The sequence below is a fragment of the Pongo pygmaeus genome, chromosome 17 (genome assembly GCF_028885625.2).
Source record: "Pongo pygmaeus isolate AG05252 chromosome 17, NHGRI_mPonPyg2-v2.0_pri, whole genome shotgun sequence".
In the NCBI taxonomy this organism is placed as follows: domain Eukaryota; kingdom Metazoa; phylum Chordata; class Mammalia; order Primates; family Hominidae; genus Pongo; species Pongo pygmaeus.
Genome location: NC_072390.2, coordinates 86,835,050 through 86,847,490, shown reverse-complemented (window position 1 = coordinate 86,847,490; position 12,441 = coordinate 86,835,050). Strand labels below are relative to the sequence as shown.

At 38.5% G+C, this 12,441-nt stretch overlaps 1 pseudogene; it reads right to left on the bottom strand.

The window, feature by feature from the left end:
• Positions 1-3,105: 3,105 nt before the first annotated feature.
• Positions 3,106-3,679, bottom strand: LOC129019053 (SRSF protein kinase 1-like; annotated as a pseudogene).
• Between the last annotated feature and the right edge of the window lie 8,762 nt (positions 3,680-12,441).

Below are 12,441 nucleotides of genomic sequence, written 5' to 3'. Positions count from 1 at the left end.
GACCTACACCAGTGGTTTACCAGGGGCTCTCAGGCCTTTGGCCACAGACTGAAGGCTAAGGCTGCACTAACAGCTTCCCCACTTTTGAGGTTTTGGGACTCGGGCTAGCTTCCTTGCTCCTCAGCTTGTAGACAGCCTATTGCAGGACCTCACCTTGAGATCGTGTGAGTCAATACTCCTTAATAAACTCACCTTTATACATACATCTACCATATTAGTCTTGTCCCTCTAGAGAACCATGATTAATACATAGATTATGTATGTTAGATTGCCAAAATTTTTACCTGTCATTTTTCTCATCTCTAAATTGAAGAACAGCAGTAACCACAACCCTACTAATGGTGTGTTCTCTATAAGAAAAAAAATTATTGAATGCATTTTTTATTTTTTTTTTTGAGACACAGTCTTGCTCTGTCGCCCAGGCTGGAGTGTAGTGGTGTGATCTCGGCTCACTGCAAGCTCCACCTTCCAGGTTCACGCCATTCTCCTGCCTCAGTCTCCCGAGTAGCTGGGACTAGAGGCGCCCGCCACCGAGCCCGGCTAAATTTTTGTATTTTTTTAGTAGAGACAGGGTTTCACCATGTTAGCCAGGATGGGCTTGATCTCCTGACCTCGTGATCTGCCCACCTCGGCCTCCCAAAGTGCTGGGATTACAGGTGTGAGCCACAGCGCCCAGCCTATTGAATGCATTTTAAAGCATATTGCAAACTTGAAAACAGTTGATGTTGTATTTGTTAATTAATTAATTAATTATTATTTTGTTTATGTACATAGAAGAATTGGCAAATAGGTTCAGTGTGAGAGTTACAACCTCAGATCTTTGCATAAAGCCATGTGACATATCCTTCCATTGTACTACAGGGCTGTGTATTATGACAATATTAAAAATATTTTTAAATTATAAATTTTAAAATATATACCACTAAAAATATATATTTTCATGTGCTTTAAATTTCTAATTTGCCACCTCTGGGGACCATAATGTTCATTTCCCATTTCACCAGGGCCCAACATCTTCTGCTAACCTTTTGCAGTATCTGAACTAAATCTAATTGCACACTTTAAAATGAAGATGAAAAAGAATAATAGTTTGCTAATACTAAATATACACAATGTCATTAAAATACACTAAACTGCACACATAATGCCTGAATGTATATTTAATTACAGTGTATAATACAATGCATCAAGTTAAAAATAAATACGCATAGTAATACACAGGTACACAAACAATATAATATACATACCGCAGCATATTATTTTGGTTTCATTCTATTGTTAACTTTTATGAGATTAGCATGCTTCTAGATTCCACGTATAAGTGAGATCATGTTGCAGTATGCAACATGTCAGTCTCATAATCTGAAGGGGTCCTGAGTCTAAGGGGCTTTCAATGTGGGCGCTCGAGGCAACCTAGCCAGTGGTTGAGCTGGATTTGTGTTCCTTTATTGCCATAATTTCTGCTACTTTTGCTTCGTGTGACGCCTCCAAAGCCGGAGGCTTTTTCTTCTGTTCCTGCTCCAGCTTTCAGCAGGCCCTGTATACAGCCCAGAGGGGACCTCTTTTCACGCCTTGCCCCTCCATACTCAGTAGACTGCTGCCATAGTATTAGGTGCAAACCTCATGGTGGGGCAGGGGAGCTACTATCAGGTCTCATGATGTAGCCTGAATTTTAGGAAGGCCTGGTGTGCCCAGGCTTCTAGGATGGGGCTTTTACAGCATTTCTGCCTCTCCCTTCTAGGGGAAGCTTGACTGTGATGAAGAAGTCATTAACAGCTGCGTATCACGAGAGAAACAGATCTTACAGCTGGGCTCCAAGTAAGTTACCAAAACAACTAACAGGCAATACAATGGCAACAATAATAAAAGCCTCCAAAAAATAAGAGCCCAAGTCTCTTTACAGTGTATTACCTGGGATAATACGCGTATTACCTGGGATAATACCTGGGATGTCCAGTTTTTAAATAAGAACTTTCTGGGAAGGGAGAGAATCCAGGTGTATCTAAGATGGAGTAATAGGAAGTGAATGTACTCTCCCTTGTTAAACAACAAACCATTTTGGAAAAACACATTACATAATAATTTTCAGACCTTGGACATCAGTCAGAGCAAGGCAGATTATTGAGTAAAGAGAAACTAACAAAATCAGCCCTATAATTGCCCTAGCTTAGTACTTGAGAGGGACAACCAAATAGAACCAGGAAAAAATAGATTTCAAGACAGAAAGCCAAATGAAATCTTTTTTAGAAATATTGGAGCTGAAAAAACTCATCACCAGTACACTTGTACTTAAAAAAAAAATTAAGGGGAGTCTTTTAGATAGAGTGAAAATGACACCAGATGGAAACACGTACATGCGCAAAGAATGAAAACTACCTCACAGTCTTAATACAGGTAAATTGAAAATAAATTAACATTAGTTATTTAAAGTCTTTAAAAGATAATTAAACAATGAGAGCCAAAAATATTAACTATAAATATTTTTTGTTGTGTTTGGCACCTACAATGAAGTAGCATTTAGGAATACAATAGCACAGTGCTGAGAGAGGAAAATGGCATCCGCAGCTGTAAGCTCTTTACACTGTAACTGATACAATGGTCTTTGAAGAAAGACTGAAATAAATTAAAAATTATACTATAGCCTAGAAACTGCAAGTTTAATGTCCCTGTCTGTTAATGCTGTACAAAGAATTAACACCCTTTCTCCTCCTCATCCTTCTGCTGGCAATATGATCTGCATTAGAAAACTTTACTCTTACAGTCAATGAATAAGAGGATGGGCTCACTTATCTTCATAGCTTTTCTTAAAAAGGATGCTTGTAATTTCAAGGAAGTCCTAATGGAAAGGTAAGGGTACAGGGCAAGAGGCAGTTTCCAATTTGAGCCCACTAGTCTTTGGCAGAGTCCAATCAAGGCCAAATTCACCTAAGATGTCCTGTACCTTCCTACATATACCTTTCTTCAAAGTACATATGTATCATATATATGTGTATATATATATACCCTTGAAGGAAGCGCTTCACCCTGAAAAGGGAAGAGGAAAATGCTTGGAGGAGAGGGGTGGAGGGTTGGTATTTGATCTCTGCTCTGGTGCTGGGCAGGGGCTTAGGAGTTGAGCCAAAGGCACCAGAGACACTTGGCAGCAATGGCTCTCTTCTCAGGGATCAGCTTCACCATGGGCAGTAAGAAATCTGTGAAGCCAGCTGCCTCTTCCTGAGAAACATTCATACTTCTCCAGCAGAACCTCAAAAAAACCCAAGGTTTTCAGCTTTGTGATGTTTTTCAGGTCACATTTTTGGTGCAAAATTCCTTGGAATGCTTCCCTGGCACAGTGAGCTTGTGAGTCACCTTCCCCAGAAGTCCTGTGATCAATGCAATGTGATCTACATCTTGAGCGTGCTCTTCTCCTGAAAGGGGTTCAAGCAAGGAATCACCTGTAGCCAGCTCAAAGGCCATACATGCTGGGTTCCAAATGTCGGCAGGGTGTTATAGCCAGACCAAAAAACTTACAAACAAAAGGCCCAGTTTTCACAATTGACAGGACATTTTAATAAGGAGAGAGAACGTGTAACTTCATTTGGAAATGCTTCTCCAGCAAATAAGGGCTTTCTCCACTATCATTTAAGGAACCAGATGAATTAGAAGATGTAGAAAGCTGTACCTGTGGAACCTGATCTTCCATGTACACCACATGCCTTTACTCAACTTAATAATAATATTGTCAAATTGCCATGATCTCACTAAAGGATTTCTATTTGCTGTCCGTTAAATATAAACCCCTGAATACATTTTTATTCTTTTTTTTTTTTTTTTTTTTTTTGAGATGGAGTCTCACTCTGTTGCCCAGGCTGGAGTGCAGTGGTGTGATCTCAGCTCACTGCAGACTCCGCCCCCTGGGTTCAAGCAATTCTCCTGCCTCAGCCTCCCAAGTAGCTGGGACTACAGATGTGCAAAGCCACACCCAGCTAATTTTTGTATTTTTAGTAGAGACGTGGTTTCACCATTTGGCCAGAATGGTCTTGATCTCCTGACCTCGTGATCTGCCCACCTCGGCCTCCCAAAGTGCTAGGATTACAGGTGTGAGCCATCGTGCCTGGCCCATTTTTATTCTTTCTACTGAGTGCATTATCTCCTTTCTTTGTAAATGCAGTACAATAAACAAATGACTTCATAACCTAAAAATTATATTTAATGCTATAAAATTTAAAGTACAAAACAACAAAAAAGGAGAAATTGCTAGTAAATCATCAAAAGTAAGAAAATCATCCATAAAAAATTATTTTAAAGAAAATAAAAATGAGGGGGAAATAGAAAAGATGAGTCAATTAAAAATAATTACTAGTATGGTGATGTTTTTATGTTCAGTATTAATTCCATCATGTGCAAATAATCTAAGCACTTCAATTATAAAATTATTCAGCCATGAGATCAAGGTCAACATCAAAATGTTATGTTGATATTTTATGCGTTTAAACATTATTTATCCATTCTGTAGTCGATGACCTTTTTTTTTCCAATTATGGGCTATTAGGTCTTCTATAAGCGTTCACATGTAGGTCTCTGTGAAAATATATGTTCTTATTTTCCTTAGCTAAACAGTTAGAAGTAGGATTAATGGCTTGCATGGTGGCTTATCTTGGTCAACTTGTATTCTTAGCTTATGTGTAGTTTTCAGGGATGTGGAGCAACTAGCGCTCACACTTTACTTATGGTACATTCACTTTTTTTTTTTTTTTTTTTGGAAAGCAGCTTTATAGTTTCTTGTCAAAGTAAACACATACTTACTTCATGACCCAGAAATTCTACTTCTAGGTATGAACCCCAGACAGATAAAAATATGCATGCATGCATTGCTTTTCCACAGTATTGTTACAAATTACCACAAACTCGGTGGCTTCACACAATTTATTTTTCCTTCATAGTTCTTGAGGCCAGAAGCCCAAAACCAGTTTCACTGGGCCAAAATCAAGGTGTCAGCAGGGCTGCACTCCTTCCAGAGGCTCTAGTAAAGAATGCTAGATTCTTGCTTCTTCCATTACTGATGGCTGTCAGTGCTCTAACCTCCACCTCCATCACCTCCATGGCCACACTGCATCTTCTTTAGCCTGTGTATGGTGTCTCACACTGACTCTTTCTTTTTCTTATTTATTTATTTATTTATTTTGAAACAGTCTCACTCTGTCACCCAAGCTGGAGTACAATGGCATGATCTCGGCTCACTGCAACCTCTGCCTCCTGAGTTCAAGTGATTCTCCTGTCTCAGCCTTCCCAGTAGCTGGGATTACAGACACGCTCACCATGCCCTGCTAATTTTGTATTTTTAGTAAAGACAGGGTTTCACCATGTTGGCCACGCTGGTCTTGAACTCCTGACCTCAGGGAATACCCCCACCTCGGCCTCCCAAAGTGCTGAGATTACAGGCATGAGCCACCATGCCCAGCCCCCACTGTCTTTTTCTTATAAGGACGCTTGTTTTGGCAATTTAGGGTCCATCCAGATAATCCAGGATAATTACTTCATCTCAAGATTGTCCATTTAATGACATCTGCAGATAATATTTATTTTTTGTCATGAAAGACAATTAGGTCCTAGATACATTATGAGGTTATTTTTCAGTGAGTACTGAAATACCATACTTGAAATACTATACTGGTCTGTATTTGAATGCTCATTAAACTTTATTTTTAAAAGCCTCGAAATGAAAATAGCCCATATGTCAACCAGCCAGTGAATACATAAATCGTGGTCTATCCCTAAAACAGAATGCAACTTAGTATTGAACTTGTGACACACATATCTACATGGATAAATTTCAAAAGCTTAATGCAGAATGAATGTAGCCAGACACAGAAGAGTAAAGACAGCATGATTCCCTTAAATGAAACACTAGAATTGTGTTGGCCTTTATCTAAAAAGTCAATAACATTTCTGGGGTGATAGGAATCTTCCATATTTCGATCAGGGTATAGTTACATGTTGCATACATTTCTGTAAACTCATTATTCTGTACACTTACAATACTCTTTTCATTGCATATAGATTTTACCTAAGACTTGAATTTTGACTAAATCATATTGATTTAAAATATTAAAATCTTATAAAGTATTTTAAATATTCTTAAGTAATTTCAAAGTGGGGAAATTCTAAGTGTAAGGCAATTAGGCACCAAAGACTAAAAACAAGATGGCACTGACTGAATTAAAAATGTCCACTGATGGATGACTAAATAAAGGACATGTGGTATATACATAGAGCAGAATGTCATTCCACCTTACAAAAGAAGCAAATCCTGTTGTAAGTGACAGCATGGATTAACCTGGAGGGCATTTTGCTGAGTAAGATAAGCCAGTCACAGAAGAACAAATATTGCGTGATTCTGTGTATATGATGTTGTGTTAATCTGTTTTCACACTGCTATAAAAAATACCCAAGACTGGGTAATTTATAAAGGAAATACATTTATAAATGTATTTAATTAAATACATTTAATTCTGCATGGCTGAGGGGGCCTCAGGAAACTTACAATCATGGCGGAAGGGGAAGCACACATCTTCTTCACATGGTGGTAGGAGAGAAGAGAGAGAGTGAAGGAGGAACTTGTCAATTATAAACCATCAGATCTCACGAGAACTCACACACTATCATGAGAACAGCATGGGGGAAACCACTCCCAAGATCCAATCACTTCCCACCAGTTTCCTGCCTCAACACCTGGGGATTACAATTCAAGATGAGATTTTGGTAGGGACACAAAGCCAAACCATATCAGATGTATTTAAAATAGTAAAACTTGCCCGGGTGCAGTGGCTCCCGCCTTTAATCTCAGCACTTTGGGGGGCCAAGGCAGGTGGATCACAAGCTCAGGAGATCGAGACCATCCTGGCAAACATGGTGAAAGCCTGACTACTAAAAATACAAAAATTAGCTGAGTGTGGTGGCAGGCACCTGTAGTCTCAGCTACTCAGGAGGCTGAGGCAGGAAAATCGCTTGAACCCTGGAGGCGGAGGTTGCAGCGAGCCAAGATAGCGCTATTGCACTCCAGCCTGGCGACAGAGCGGGACTCCATCTCAAAAAATAAAAACAAATAATTTTTTTTAAAAGTAAAACTTATAGTAACAGAGAGGAGAATGATGGTTTCTAGGTGCTCGTGGAAAGAGAAATGGAGGGCTATTGTTCAACAGTTATAAAGTTTCAGTTAGATGAATACATTAAAACATAAGAAAATGTGTAAGCGTAGGAGTGTTTGCATATGTGTATGATAATTATTTTATGTAAATGTTGGTGGCAAGCACTGTAGCATCATCCAGCAGCCCAGTGTTTCTTAATCTATTTCATTTGCAAAGGTATATTTGAAATATAGGCATGTGTGAGATTTGAGGACTGAAAATATTTCAAGCTTCATCAGTGAATTAAGTAGCCATGTGAGGAAACTGGAATTAAGCAATGCTACATTCCTCATTTTACATTATTTTCATCTATTCATCACATTTATGTCAGTCTAATCCTGACAAGGTAGAACTAGACATTAGTCTCATCCAAAATAAGAAAGTTAGGATCTCATCCCAAATAAATCAACCAGAGACTGCTGAGCTTAGGAAAGTGCAACTTCCTGCTTGACTGGCCAGGAAAAACTTTTTGCAAAATATGCATCAAGTGAACAGTGTAATAGTTTAAGATCATACAGTTTGTAAGTTTCTAAGTTAGCTAAACACTAGCAGGATCTCAAAATAGTAATTTAATCTTGGAAATGGCTGATCTTTAATTATTCCTTCCAAATGCTCATGGATAGTCAAGGGCCTCAGTTGTCTCTTCGCTCCACATCAAGTAGAACATTTATGTATCTGTAACTTTTGGGAATAACAAAAATAATAATGTTTATAAATTTATCTTGATGGTGATGTTAGAAAGTCCAGTCCAGCTACCCTATCCAAAAAGAATAAACAATGGGAGAGAGGAAGTGGAAAAAACAGCAGGGCAAGACAGGACCCTTCCTTCCCCAACAATTCTGAAATATACACCCGACTCTTTCCTACCGGCTCATAATTTTGCAGTAGTACACAGGGTCCACGACAAAGCTGGTGGGACTCTATATTTAGCTAGTCAAACTTAGGCTGTAAGCAATTATTTTTTCTTAGAAACAAAGGCCATGTAAAGATCAAGAAAGATAACAAATAAACTAATGTTCTTCATGGTAGTCTTGTCCATAAGCTATCAAACAGTAATACAATTGAATGTGGCTTAAAAATTGTCTATAGCTCAAGAGTTCCTCATATGTAACATGGACTGAGAAAACCTAGCGGCATTATTTTCAGTTAAATACTTGCCAGAGAATGTTGGTAGAGCTCCCCAAATCTGATAGAGATATATAATTTGGGGTGGAGGTGTTCATTTTTTGGATAACAGATCAATGGTATAAAATATTGTATCAAAGGACACTTTGCTCAAAGTGTTATTACAAGATAACAATAAAGTATTTGTTGTCTATTTAATTTTAATTAATTAAACAAATACATCTGAGCAAGGTACTTTTATAAGGACAGGGTTATAGAAGTGATATAGTTTGCATGTGTCCCCACTCAAATCTCATCTTGACTTGTAGCTCCCATAATCCTTACATGTAGTGGGAGGGACCCAGTGTGAGTCAACTGAATCATGGGACGGGTCTTTCTCGTGCTGTTTTCATGATAGTGAATAAGTCTCACGAGATCTGATGGTTTTATAAAAGGGAGTTACCCTGTACACACTCTCTTTCCTGCTGCCATGTAAGATGTGATTTTGTTCCTCATTCACCTTCTGCCATGATTGTGAGGCCTCCTCAGCCATGTGGAACTGTGAGTACATTAAACCTTTTTCCTTTATAAATTACCTAGTCTCATGTATGTCTTTATTAGCAGGGTTATAGACTAACACAAGAAGAGAAAAAAATAGACAACATTTTCTGGCCTCATTGAGCCTATATTCTACTGTGAAATGCCTATAATATGCAGTGAATAGTGAATATTTATAATATGTTAGTGGGAAAAGCTAAACAAAAAAGTAAACCAGGAAATGGAATTAGCAAGTTGGGCAGTATTGAAATTTTAAAATGGGCTTATAGCACAATCTTTGCAGAGAAAGTGACTAGAAAAAAAGAGTTGAGTGATGTCAGGGAGCATTCCAGGCAGAAGAAACATATACCAGACACTGAGTTCTAGAAAGTTCTTGGGTGTTTAGGCTGGGCACGATGGCTCATACCTGTAATCCCAGCACATTGGGAGGCTGAGGCAGGCAGATCACGAGGTCAGGAGATTGAGACCATCCTGGCTAACAGGGTGAAACCTCCTCTCTACTAAAAATAGAAAACAAATTAGCCAGGCATGGTGGCGGGTGCCTGTAGTCCCCACTACTCGGGAGGCTGAGGCGGGAGAGTGGCGTGAACCCAGGAGGCAGAGCTTGCAGTGAGCCGAGATTGCACCACTGCACTCCAGCCTGGGTGACAGAGAGAGATTCCATCTCAAAAAAAAAAAAAAAAAAAAAAAAAAAAAAAAAAGGAAGAAAGTTCTTGGGCGTTTAATATACCTCAAAAGAGTAAGTAAGGATAAAATTATGTTGTCAGAACAAATTGAAAAAGGAAAAGGGTCATAGTAAACACAGACATGGAAGGTAATGTGGTCGTGTTAATAACTTTGGCTTTTGTTGTTTTCTGAGTACATTTGGGAGTATTTTGAATCAAGTAATAAAAATGACTTGGCATATGTTTTGAAATGATTACTGTGGCTTCTATTTTGAGGATATCCTGAAGGGAAACAGGTATTAAAAGCAGGAATACTCTTTGGAAAGGCTTTGCAATATTTCAGGCAAGAAGATCTCATGGTGACTTGAATCAGGGTTTAGGCAGTGATGATAGAGATGTGTTCATATCCTTGATACATTGAGAGGGTATAATATTATAAACTACATGTGGGATAGGAAGAAAGCAGAAGAGTTGAGGATGATACCATAGCTTATGAGTGAGAGAAAGAAGGAAGAAGTGGTTATTTTGGAGTTCAGAGAAAAGATTTAGACTGGAGATATATATTTCAACACACACACACACACACAAACACACACACACACACACACACACGAATAATCCAAAACATGAAATGTGAGCTTGAATAATATCACCTGGGGACTGAATATAGACAGAAAATAGAAATTAACTGTCCGTGAACAGAATCCTGAAGTGCTCCAAAATATACAGGTCAGATTGATAAGAAAGAAACATTTAAAGGAAAAATAAACATTTTTAAAAACAAAAGTGGTGGGAAGGCAAATATGGCATTCCAGAAGCAAAATTTTTAAAAAATGACTCAATGAGAAGGGAATAATTAACAACTATTGCTTATAAGTAAACTATGATGATGAATAAAAAATTAATGTTGGATTTATGAAAGGATTGGTCAATGTTAATCATGACAATAGCATTTTTGCTATAGTGGAAGGAAAAAAATCATGAATTGAATGTGTTCAAGAAAAAAAAAAGGCAGAGAAGAAAAACCACATTACTCTTAGAGAGAGTTTTTGTGTAACAACGACTAGAGAGACAGAGTTGTGGCTCAAAGGGAAGTGTTGCAGAAGCCGCTCATTTTAAAATAAAAGTCATAGCAGCATTTTGTATGCTAATGTGAATAATAGAAGATAAAAATCATTAATAGAAGATAAAAATAGAGGTAAAAATCGTTAAAGCAGAAGATCAGAGGTTTTTCTTGAACAAGAGAGGATGAATCTATGCATAATTAGAGATGTGGATCTTATCTGGACATGGCAAAAATTTATCCAAGAGTGAAGAAGGAATATGTGGGCTCAGCAGCAGGTGGTTAGTTGTTTTTCAAAGTTCCCTTTAAACTGCTTCAAATTCTTAAGTAAGAAACTTGATAAGCAACTGAAACTAAGGGAAGGGGAGGTTTGTAGAAAGGCTAGAATCATTTAACAGTCATCTAGTAGAGTGAGAGAGAGGAAGCACTACAGAAGGATCGTCTGACTGCCAGAAACTTCGAGTGCCTCCTTGGAGTTGTTGATCATGAATTGACATGGAGAGTAGTCCCCGTCTTTTTGTATTTTTTCCCAAGTTCAGCTTTGAGACCATTGACAACGATAGGCAGAGGGTTACATTTAAAAATGGCGTGGCTTATCCAAGAGAGCACAGTAAAGGAATAAAGAAGTAAAACTAAGTTGTATGCAAGGGGGAAAAGTATCATGGATAGAAGTGAGTATAATGATACTCCATAAGTTTGGGAATTTAGGACAGGGTGGGAAGAAAGGGTGAAATTTGTTTTCTAATTAATTAATTAATTTTTAATTGACAAAATATTGTATAGATGTATCAAATACATGTTGTTTATACTATGGGGTACATCGTGGAGTGGTTAAATTGAGCTAATTAACATATGCCTTACTCACATACTTATCTTTTTATGTGATGAGAGCACTTAATATCTACTCTTTTGGCAAGTCTTACAAACACAATACACATTGTTAACTATAGTCATCATGCTGTACAATAGATGTTTAAAACTTATTCCTGTTATATAAGTGAAATTTTGTATCCTTTGGCCCAGGGGCCCCCAACCTTTTTGGTTTGGTCCCCAACCAGGAACCAGTTTTGTGGAAGACAATTTTTCCACAAACAGAGCCAGAGTTGGGAGGATGGTTTCAGGATGAAACTGTTCCACCTTAGATTATCAGGCTTTAATTAATCTCTCATGAGGAGCACACAACCTAGATCCCCTCACATGCACAGTTCCCAATAGGGTTCGTGCTCCTTTGAGAATCTAATGTCGCACTGGTTTGGCAGGAGGCAGAGCTCAGGCAGCAATGCTCGCTCGCTTACCTGTGGCTCACCTCCTGCTGTATGGCTCGGTTCCTAACAGGCCATGGACTGATACTGGTCTGTGGTCCAGAGCTTGGGGACCCCTTCTTTAGCCAGCATGTCCCCAACTCTCTTCACCCTCGGTCCCTGGTAACCATCATTCTACTCCCTGCTTCTTTCTGGGCTTGAATTGTTTCACTTAACGTAATGTCTTCTTGATTCATCTATGTCGTCCAAAATGACAAGATTTTCCTCTTTATTAAAGCTGGATAGTATTCCATTGTGTGTATATATACCGCATGTTCTTTATGTATTCATCCACTGATGAACACTCAGATTTATCCTATATTTTGGCAATTGAGAATAGTGCTGCAATGAACACAGGGGAACAGATACCTGTTTAAGCAGGTATACCTGGTTTTATTTCCTTTAAAAATGTAAGTTAATTAACCTGCAAATATCCTAAATCACTATTTCTTTTCAGGGCACAGACATTTCACATTCAATAAAAATATACCAGCAAAGATCAGTCCATGATCTTCCTGATCTGACCAGGGGGTACCCCACCCTTTAGGCAGACCTCAAACAGAGTCGTTTTCATCCATAGCACA